Source organism: Lepidochelys kempii, chromosome 6, assembly GCF_965140265.1.
Source record: "Lepidochelys kempii isolate rLepKem1 chromosome 6, rLepKem1.hap2, whole genome shotgun sequence".
In the NCBI taxonomy this organism is placed as follows: Eukaryota; Metazoa; Chordata; order Testudines; family Cheloniidae; genus Lepidochelys; species Lepidochelys kempii.
Genome location: NC_133261.1, coordinates 78,954,417 through 78,966,460, shown reverse-complemented (window position 1 = coordinate 78,966,460; position 12,044 = coordinate 78,954,417).

Below are 12,044 nucleotides of genomic sequence, written 5' to 3'. Positions count from 1 at the left end.
CTTTTTCTAAACTCCCTGCTAAAGTCAGTGAGCTCCTTAGCTCTCATCTGCTAGGCACTACCTGCTGAGACTCACCATTCCTGGAAGAAAAGCTATCCCCACTGTGCTCCACAAGGCAGAACAGGAGGGAGTGCCACAGCATGCAGTGGTAATCCTTTAGGGGGCAATCTTGGTATGTAGGGGCTCCTGGCTGTGACATATTTGAGAGATGAAAAGACTCAGACTGCCCCACACTGACTTACATCCTGTGCTGTCCCATTAAATCAACGTTTGACTAGTTGTGTTTAGGCAGAATAGCTTTTCTGTTTGAGCTCAAGTTCTCGATTTATTCACAAAGTAGTGAATCCCTCACTGAATAATTTTCCCTGTCCTGTTGTGCATGTTTCTGATTTGTCACACTGTTAGGCCTAAATTGGAATAAAAATGTAAGCACAACTGCAGCAACTTTGTGTGCAACTGAGCAATTACACATCTATATAGGTCATCTGTATGTATGACATGCAACTGCACATGCAATCATGGTAATTGCATATGAAAATTAAACATTCTTGTACACATGCAATTGTGCACATTTTTTTTCTGACAATGCAGGCTGTAACTTTATTATTGTTTGACACATTTTCAACATATTTAACTATTTTATGTAAGGGTTTGTGAGATATTGTTCCTGAACAATTAAAATGCAAGGGGATACATTTTGCTGCTGGTTTTTTCCGTTGGGATAGCAGAGTGCTTGAACTATTTTTTTCTTGACTGCATGTTTTTGATCTGGGGTCAAAATATAGATACACCGAAAAACCAAACTGATTTATTAAAGAACATTACATTATATGGTGAATCAGCTGAGCAGTCATAGTTCAGCAGAGGGTAGGCAGGCTGATTCATCTGTCTGAGTCAATCTGTTGCTCTTCTCTTTCCTGAATGAATCATAGAATATCAGGGTTGGAAGGGACCTCAGGAGGTCATCTAGTCCAATCCCCTGCTCAAAGCAGGACCGATCCCCAACTAAATCATCCCAGCCAGGGCTTTGTCAAGCCTGATCTTAAAAACTTCTAAGGAAGGAGATTCCACCACCTCCCTAGGGAACCCATTCCAGGGCTTCACCACCCTCCTAGTGAAAAAGTTTTTCCTAATATCCAACCTAAACCTCCCCCACTGCAACTTGAGACCATTACTCCTCTTTCTGTCATCTGCTACCACTGAGAACCGTCTAGATCCATCCTCTTTGGAACCCCCTTTCAGGAAGTTGAAAGCAGCTATCAAATCCCCCCTCATTCTTCTCTTCCGCAGACTAAACAATCCCAGTTCCCTCAGCCTCTCCTCATAAGTCATGGAAGCTGATAGGTCAGCAGGAGGGGGAAGGTCTTGGCAGATGGATGTGATTTGGAACAGCCTGCTCGCAAGAGTCACATGCGGTGTATTGGGCATAAGGACAATACAGAAGGGCCACCAAGAAGACATTCTGCAGGACTGAAAAGCTGATGCGTAGACCCACAGGATAAGTAATATGTGTAGTCTAAGAGGGAGCATTCTAGTACTAGGCCTGTGGAGCTCTAATCTTCATTGTTGATGTTCAGTATGATATCCCTCATTCTCTGTAATCGTCCAGGAGTACTACAGAGTCCACAAGGTGCAACAATAAACTCAAAGAGGTCCATTTATAATAGTGAATACTATTTCCTGCTGACCACTGGGATGGACCTCTACTTCCTAGCAGCCCCAGGCCCTGTCTGGGGATAAGTTTAGAGACTATTGTGTGTGAACAGGTCCTTTGAAAAATGCATATCCTGAAAGAAAATCAAAATCTGATTTTTCAGAACAATAGGATTAATCATTATATCACCATAGATAATCACAGTCCTTTAGGTTAACAGCTGAAGGGCTACATTTCTGCAGTCCTTCCACAAAGAGACTCCTATTCTTTTTCAAGAGCACTAGACAGCATAAAGGATACAGGATCAAGTATGTAGTTTACTAATACTGCAAACTATACTTGCTCTGTCACCAACATGATCTCAGTTAACTCACAGGTTAGTTTTTATTTTAGATATGTTTCGTATTTGGATATTTTGCTTTCTTATTGGATCAGACCATGGAATAGGTAATGTTCATATTTACTACAAAATAATCCTCAAGGTAAATACTTGAGAATCGTATTGCATTTCCTAGTGGGAACTCTCTCTCTCTCTCGAGACATCTGAGAACTCCTCCCCCCCCCCCCGATAATAATACAGATGAGATTGGGGCTGACTTTCTTTGTGAAATAGCAAAGGCCATATGGAGGGGCGATGTGACATCATATTACTCAGCGTAATAAATATCAACTACAAGGTGAGCTGACTAGGACTGACACTATAATAAATAAAAGATGGAAAATTTAGTGAACCTCACACTGTATGAAAGGGGAATCTTTAGAACACAAAGCTAGACCTTGTTACCAGAAAAGCAGACTCAAGGGCTGATGAAATGTAAGCTATACTACTATGGGAATAGGCCAAGTTGCATGCTTGTGAATTTATTAGCTGATAAATATCAATCTTCAACAATGCTGTCTATTAAAAATATCTGAAGAGAAATTAAACCTCATATCACCAAGATTGCAGAGATCTTTGTGTACTTTTTAAAATTCATTGGAAATAAAAGGTTTAGACAGACTCAAGCATTCTTTATTTTCTATTTTCTGGATGCTCTTCCACTTCCTGTTTTATCAAAGGAACAGGATTTTTTGAAGCGGGATAATCCAATAATATAAAAAGAACACATTTGGAAAACTTTTTGATTTACCATCCAGGAGGACTCCTGGATCAATCAATTTCTCAACAGCCACTATATATAATCTGCACAATTATTTCTTCCTCCATTTACAAAAAACAAACACAACATACAATAACACATTTAAAGAAGATAACCTACCGGAAGCTATTTGACTATATTTTAAAAAGACACCATGAAGATCAGTAATACTAAGATTTATTCTGCTAGACAGTTTTCCTATTTGTTAAACTCATAATTCTTTACTAAAGCAAAACAAAAATGAATATTTCAGTGCTTTTTTTCTTATTATAATAATTAATAATAAATGCCAGCAGCTGTGCACACCAGTAACCCTAAAACAACCCCTTAATGTTTGGACAGAATGGAGGGGAAAACAGTATTTAAGGAGACAGATTTTATTTCCATCTTCCAGATCATATTGTATGATTTTATTTCTTGATTGGTTGAACATATTTCTTTGAATCAGGTTTCTGGTGTGAATATTTGCCATAGTAAATCTGAAATTCACTTCATATTTCAATATTTGTTTATGACTTGCTGTTTCAGTTAACATTCCTGTCAGGAAACTCGTTCACTGGAATATTCAAAGAAGTTAACACAGAGGAGGAAAGAACACTTGATCATGGTCTATAATTACCAACACAGGGAGAAGACATCCGATACTAGAAGGCTCTTTAATCTATCAGACAAAGGCATAAAAAGATCCAGTGGCTGGAAGCTGAAGTCAGCAAAGTTCAAACTGGAAATAAAATGTAAATTTTTTAACAGTGAGGGCAATTAACTATTGGAACAGATTATCAAGGGATGTGGTAAATTCTCCATCACTGGAATCTTTAATTCAAAAACATATGTTTCCTAAAAGATTTTTTTCTACTTCAAACCATAAATTGTTGGGCTTGTTACTGGAATCACTGAGTGATAATCTCTGGCTTTTGCTGAACAGAGGGATGAGACTAGATAATCTTAATGGTCCCTTTGTGCCTTAAAATCTATGCATCTATTAATATATTCAAGTGAATTCATGTAAAAATCTGAACTAACTTGGTGGATATTTTTTGCAATATTCAGTCAGCACTAGAAATTAATAGTTGCCTCTGTCAGTGCCACAGCATGCAAACCCATCAGTGTCTTTGCTGTAATCACTTTGACACAGAGTGAGTTTTTCACCTCCCCTCTTGTCACTTCATCAGCCACAGGTAATCTGTAAATAACAGTGACCTGCAAAGCCGATGCTTGTCCTTGTAACAAAGATAAACCCCCTGAGAAAAGAAAGGGAAAAAAATACCTCAGCACCAACCTATGACAGTTTGGGGATATGTCTATGTCAAATTTGAATTCCATTTTGTATTGTAAATGTCATTTGTGATCGTAACCTTCATTGAGAATTATAGCATCCATCTTGTAGCAGAGACTTCACACTTAGTGGAAAAAGTGAGTCTGAAGAGCTGAGAGAGATCAATCAAGGGACAACAGTTTCCTACAGGAACAATGGTTTTTCTAGCAGTAGGACCACTGACTTTGAACATCTTTCTACAAAGAAGCAGACAGGGCTGGAGCTTGCACCTCCTCTCGGCTTGCAGCACCTGGGGACAGAGTCAGTTTTTAAAAAGGGTGCTTCTCTAAGCAAGAGAAGCTGACCAATGCCAGAAACAGGGAGGCCACACTAAGCAGGCTGGAATAGCTGCTTTGCCTAAGGACTCAAATCAAATGTAGGACTATAGTACTGGTGAGATCAGATCATGAGGATTGCGTTCAGCGGTTTGTTGTTTTCCATAGATCTGTAACACACTTGTGTTTTTTTTTTAAAAAAACACAGGTGTGTGTATAAATATATATATAAGAAATTCCTTTACTAAGCCTGTGTTCCTTGCTTGGCGTGGCACGGAGTCCACAAAGGGTGTAACTAGTTAACCAGAGCTCCCACAGCCAGGTGAACTCTTGGGAGAATGTGTCTAAGCAACCTGGGTTATGGCCACATCATGGAGCAGTTTCAGAGACCTGAGTTATAAACATACCAGACAGGTTATCTGCTTGCAAAGGAAAAAAAGTCTGGTCACACATCTCAAGCTGGAGAGTTCCCTGCTGGATTACAGCTCTGAAGGTTCCCCCGCCCCCCACAATCCCAGTTGCAGGGGGTATGTTGAAAACAGAGGGGAAGAGAGGATTGAATAACAGTGCCGTAGTGAGGTTGACACTCACCAGAGCAGCACCTCCTGCTGGTGATCTGGGAATTAGCTCTTTTCCAGTATACAGAGCACCCTCTGCAGGCTGGTGTCTTGCCTGCCGTTGGCCCCATATCCCTCCTGGACCCCAGTGCCTTTTACCTCAGGGTTCTGCATTAACAGTACCCCCACACTCTGGGGAACTCCCAACCCTCTAAACCCACTGCCAGTCATCATCTAAACCCCCGCTCACTGGGGCAGACAGAAGTCTGTCATAGCCACTCATCATTGGCAAGGGAGTAGGACCTGCTACCTTTGCCTATTCCCCGGCTGTATCTCTGCAGCCCTAGTACTTCCGTAAGCCTTCAACAAGGCCTGCGGCTTGGGGTTTTACCAGCCTAGAGCTCCCAAACCCTATTCCCCAGCACTGCTCCAGTTCAGGTACCTTCCTCTCAGGCAACTAGCCCTTCTCCCTCTAGGGCTAGAAAGAGACTCCTCAGCTCCTAGCCCCCAGCACCTCTTATCAGGGCCAGCTGGGCCCTGATTGGGCATGGCCCCAGCTGTGGCTGCTTCCCCAGTCAGCCTAGTTTGGCTGCTTTTAGCTCCTGTTCTCCAAGAGTGGGGCAGCCATCCTACTACAGGTGCATTTTGGAGCAATCTTTAGCATGTTCTTCTAACCTGTGCCTGAGGCTAGGCTGAGAAGCAGGGAGCTGTAACAAGCTCCCTGATATGCACCCCCCGCTCCCTGCCAGTGTGTCTAGCAGAAGCTGGATACAGCAGAGAATCTAGCACACTGTATTCTGTGGTTGCGTATTGCCCAGTTTCATCCAGTGAAGTTCAAGGATTTTTATGGCTTGTCTTTGTTAAAAAAGGGTACCAGTTGCTGTTAACCAGGAGGTGGTAAAGCCTCTCCTAAAAGAGGCCATTTTTTATGTTAACCGTCTTTCCAGTTATTGGTCTTCTGTGACGCACCATCTTGTGCAGGGAAGGTTATGTGAGATAATGACACAGGAACAATCTAATTGCATTGTGGGATACTCAGTCCTACCAGTCTGGATTTAAACATTGTTTTAGTGAAGTGAAGGTATGATTTATAGTTGCTGATCTCATCCTGCTAATTCACTGAGCTACAGTGTCTATGCTGGTTTTGATTAGTCTTTTGTCAGTGTTTGGTATCAATCACCATGAGATATCATGGAAGCTGGGGAGCTGACTTGTTTGACTTAGTTTCTTCTCTGGGTGGTCTCACAGATGGGGCCCTCACACGCAGGGTTTCTTAGTGTTCCATCCTGGTATCTCTCCTGTTTAACATTTATGCATGGACACTTGGAGATACTGTCAGGCATAATATCTCACTATCAGCTGCACCAGTATGCAAATGGCAATCAGATCTATATCTCGTTTTGTATTAACCCAGATACCATGATGTCTGTGCACTACCAGTGCCTGACACAGGAAAGGAAATAAATGTGAATAAACTGTCTTAAGATGAAAAAACAGTGAGGTTGGAAATGAAGCTCCTAGGGAGATTTGTCTAGAGGAACAGGGTGTGGGGATGGCTGTGGGTGCACTTTCTATTGTATATTGTATGTTTTGCTAAACTGGAGTTCATGGAGTTGTATTACTAATCGTGGACTCTCTGAAATCTGTCGCAAGTGGTACCTTTTTCATCTGAGACAGCCCTTCTCTAATATAGATTGCACCACAGTGAACCAGGACTGTAGAATGTGAAGAAAAAGTTTGGCTATTTTTATTAATAAAAATTGATGATGCAGTCTGACTTTTTCTTCTGAAAAATCATGTCACATGGCTAATCATAGGCTAATCATAATAAAACACTTTATCACTTTATCATTGTGTCAAAATCCCTTCACTAATGTAATGAAATTACCTACTTTCAACTCCTTTCCCCCACTGTATTACACTGCCCCAAATTCATCCCTGATATATTACCATTGAAATCAACAGAGTTACACTAGGGATGTATTGAGCTTATTGGCTTTGAAAACAACACTGTGTTTTGACATTTTAAAAGCTCATTTACAAACTGTTACTCCTCTCTCTCTCTCTCTCTCTCTCTCTCTCTCTCTCTTTCTCTTTCTCTCTAGTTTCTCAGCAATGTTCCCTCTGAGATCTGAGCATACTCAGGGGGATTTTTGCAGGCTAAAGCATCAGGAGAAAATAAACTCTCTGCTTTAGATCAACAGGCCCAGGTGATGACTCCTTCCACCCAGAAACCAACCAGCTTGATCAATTAATACTTCATTGGCTTAGCCAGTTCCCTTTAACAAGATGACAACTTCTTTTATTCTGCAAATGAACTAGACACATTTAGGCCTATATTGAAAAAGATATGGGAAAAGTTGAAAAATCAGCTTCCTCCAGCCCCATGACTGCAATTTTTTCTGTTTATGTTTTCTCTTCAGTTGTTTATTCTGAAAACCACTGTGAACATAGAGTCACTCAGTGGTGGGCAACTTGTGGCCCGTCAGGGTAATCAATTGGTGGGCCGCAAGACAGTTTGTTTACATTGACCCTCCGCAGGCACGTCTGCCTGCAGCTGCCAGCGGCTGCGGTTTGCCATTCCCAGCCAATGGGAGCTGCGGGAAGCAGCGGCCATTCTCCCTCCTCTAAGGTTGGCAAATAAATTAAATATATTCCCTAACATTTCCTACACTTAAAAGGTATGATGATCCTGCCTCTGATCACTTCTACTTATTATCAATAATAGGGGATGTGGTTTGCATTTCTGGGTATTTTAGGGTGACAAGACAGCAAGTGTGAAAAATCGGGACTGGGGTGGGGGGTAATAGGAGCCTATATAAGAAAAAATCAGGACTGTCCCTATAAAACAGGGACATCTGGTCACCCTAGGGTATTTTTTTCCAGGCTTACATTTCATCCTAAAGTAATGTAAATGTACAAATGGTTTATTTCTGCCATCCCACCTTCTGTTTAAAGTATAGTTATGGAACCATGCTAGTTGCAACAAGCTATTGACCTGAATGTGGCCTTACATCTTTTCTGTGGGTAAAGTAGCAAGTCGGATTATTATTATTGTATTACTGTAATGACTACAAGCCCCAACCAAGATTGGGGCCCAACTGAGCTATGTGCTTTACACACATAGTAAGAGGCACTCCCTATCCTGATGAGATTATAATTTAAATAGACAAGACCAAAGATTGGAAAGACAAAAGAAGTGTTGTTTGGATTGGAAACTGCTTTCCTAAATTACTGAGGTTTTTTGGTTGTATTCTGGAGAGTTGGAATAATTCCTTCTGAAATATATACTGGTTTAAGGTTTTCCTTCTCTCTCTTGTGCCTCACTTTTTTTTTTTTGGTACATCTTTTGTAGCAAAACTAGCAGTCATATACCCACACAGTTCCAGATACCCAGCTTTTCAAGTCCAAACTCCTTTTTTTCCTGGAAAGTTTGATGTTTCCTTAAAAAAAAAAAATCTAGAACTGGTATTTAACTGAAAAGAAAAATGTCCCTCAAAGCCCAGCATTTTTCTTGAATGGCAACCCACTACTTAGATCACAAGAAGCTGACCTGGGAGCAGAGCCTCACTGTTGAAACAGCTTTAGCTCACAGGCTCCTTTCCCTACGCCCCATCTTCCACGGAAATGGGTAGAGAGATGGAGGAGACTTCTTTCAGAGGTTGTCTCAGGACTCGGCAACAGATTCCCAGCCAGTGGTCTACACCACACATTACATTTATTTAGCTTGCCCTATAACCTTAACTAAGACTCCATATTTCCCCCATAGCTATATAATAAAGCATTGCACATGCAGCCAGTGTACATATGGCAATACTAAATATAAGTTACAAATTTGTGTTACAGTGTGAGCTAGATTCATGTGTTGTGTACAGCAAGTTTCTTTGTTTGCTTATGGTAGAAGACAGTTCCTTGTGGAGCTATGGAGTCTGTCAGTGACAGTGGCTAAGGTATTGTTAACAGCTGTCTTTTCACTTGGCATATCCTTGTTTGAATGGTTTGCACTGGCTATGGAATTTAAATAGTTTTTAACTACGTAAACTATGAGGTTTACGATTACATGGTTGTTCAGATATATTTAAAATACATAGTATGGGTCTCACTTCAAGGATGCTATTAATTATTATTATTATTATTTATTTGTACTGAAGTAGTGCCGAGGAGCCCCAGTCATGGAGTGTGACCTAATTGTGCTAGACACTGTACAACGCAGAATATTGAAAATCCTCAGACAAAAGGAAACCAGCTGTACAAATAAGAAACAAACAAACAAAAAGCCTTTTTCAATTCCGCACCAATCCATTGTTCCTTCTTCTAGCTATTAGCTTTTAAGAGCTTTTTCCAAAAGCCTTCATTCTTATGAGAAATCTTTCTTTTCATTGCGATCTTATAACAATTAGCAAAGTTTAGTTTTATGAGCAAGACTTGTAATGCACAAGTTTTCCTCTCTCATAGCATCTATTCAAGTCTCTACTTACCATTCTCATTATCAGTCTAGATCTAGATTGTCTACTTAGCTTCGTAGTTAGTTACCCAAGAGCTAAAACAAGAATAATAAAATAACTTTATTAGTAAGTACCACACCTTGTGTGAAGGTGTAGAAAATGTTGATTCAAGCTTTATAATTAGCTGTGAACTTGCGTAAATGGCCAAATTATACATTACTATCTGAACATCCCGAAACTTTGGGGAAGTTTTGATCCAAATAAGCTCAGGCCTATTTCTTCTGCAAATGTTTTCTTTTTTCGTAAAATCTATCTGCAACCTAGCTTTCCATGGCCTAGATCAGTGATGTACAATAATCACATATTTGGCTTGACAAAAATGTGTGTCTTTATGTAAATGTTTTTCAACCATTGCTTGACCGAAATGACATGTGAATAGACTTAGAATTCACTTCACATGTTCTGAGGCTATAATATTCTAACATATTAGTTCAGTTGGATTCTAAATGGTTCACCAGACTTCCAGTGACTCAATGTTTATGGCTTGTGCTCAATTGTTTGAAAGCATGACTAAAAAGTGTAAAACTGGTCTATGAAATCATGAGTCCAGAAGAATTCTTTCCTCGAACTGAATAAGCTGCATGTATATTTATTTTCTAGGTCTATTATTCTTTTAACCTTTTGAGTGTTTTAGAATTGTAGTGCTGGAAGAAGTAGTTATTCAGAAATGCCAGTTTTCAATCTGGAAACTTTATAGAACAGAAACATCTTTTTTTCATGAGAATGTGGAATTCTACAGTAATTACAGCTTTATAATGCAGTTGACAGCAAAATTATACCAACTTCTCCAAAACCAAAAAGAGACAGAGGGAGGATATATATGTGTGTATGCTATGTAGTGCAGTAGGGGAGAACAAATAGAGAACAGAAGGGAGAATTGCAGCAGCAGCTTGGCTCCTAAAGCTAACAATGATACTGAGGGCCTATCTCAGAGCCATAGCACACACAAAACCCCCATTGTCTTCACTGGACAGGAAACGCAAAAGGGCCCTTAGCTTGCTAAATCATGGGAGCACAAGTCTTCATCCCTTGATGTAAATGTTTCCTCAAAGAAACAAATAATTTGTTTTGCTTGGTGATACGAGAGGTGATACAAGAGAGAAAACCTTTAAGAAGTGCAGACAGATGCTTATTGCCATTTACAATTAATTGTATTTACCATTTGTTTTGATTTCTCTTGTCCAATCTCCAGCCCTCCAAGTTCTTTCTGTTGTGACAGTGAGTCCCGATGGTCACTGGGGTAACACACAAAGTGAGGCCAAGTGGGATGTGGCAAGTTCTCTTTTAGCTTTGATCTTCGATTCCTTCCTCCCCCCCCCCCCCGGCCCCCGCTGTGAGACACACATTATAATTTCAAGAAAAGAAAAGCATTTTCGTTTTCTGCAAAAACTGTCTTTCACTTGTATTAAAACTGTCAAAGCTGCCCAAGGGGAAAAGAGTACATCTCCCCACCACCACCATTATAGAAAAATGTGAAGCAGCATATGTTGTCAGTTTCAGTGTAGGTGGGGAATATTTGGGATAGTTTCACACAGCTCTGCTAAACATCACCCTTCTGTGGCATCTAAGATTCCATGGATGGCAGCTTTGAAAGGAATGGCTAAAGACTTAATTAAAAGTCCAAGAGTTAGCAAACTAAAATGCTACAGAATCCCATGAAAATAATTCTTTAGAATATTTAGGAAGCTGAAATTGTCCCTTTAAATTTTCCTTTCATCTCGCCACAACAGGTTTACTGTAGAATAAAGAAATGGTATCCTACATTAAAAAATATACATTTTAGTGAACTGAACCTACAGCATAACAAAGCAAAATATATTTGACTGCACAATATTGATTTTACATGAGAGCACATCAGTTAGTGAAATGCAAAAACCAATAAAGCATCACCCATGGCTAGGCTGGATATCTCCAGACACAATTTATTTTTACATTAAACCAATTACTGGGCTTGTTGCATTTAAAAATGCATACCATATATCCTTACAAGGACTTTTTTATTCAATCAAATCAGTTGCATTGATCTCCATATTCTATATTAAACACCAACCTTAAATTAAAGCTGACTTATTTTGACGGCCACTATTCAAGTATCTAAGCAGAAATAAATTCTATGAGGCTTTCTACATGGGTTTTGCTGCCCAAACATGAATACAAGTATCGATTATATTTTAACACACAATTTACAGGCTATTTCAATGCTGATTTTTTTCTCCAAGATTTGTTCAATAATAATAGAAAGTTATTGAAATAAAATGTTGCTCCTATTGAGTCAGAGTGACAATGCCTTTTATTAATAATGGAATAATCCCACAAAAGAGATCTTTCTTTAAACATAATAGTGTTGATGTACACTCTTGCTTAAACAAAGCATTTTCAAAATGTATTTATGTATAAGGCTTGTTTTCATTGTATTCATTATTCAAAAAAATTGCAGCCACTATGATCCTGAACAAGTTGTTTTAATTCCCACTGGAATCACAAGGCAGCTACAAAGAAAGGCTCAGACCCCACAAACTCAGGGGGACTCCTCCTGTGGGCAAAGCTGAGCATGCAAGCATTTGCAGCATCAAGGCTAATGTTTTCTAATTGAAATCCT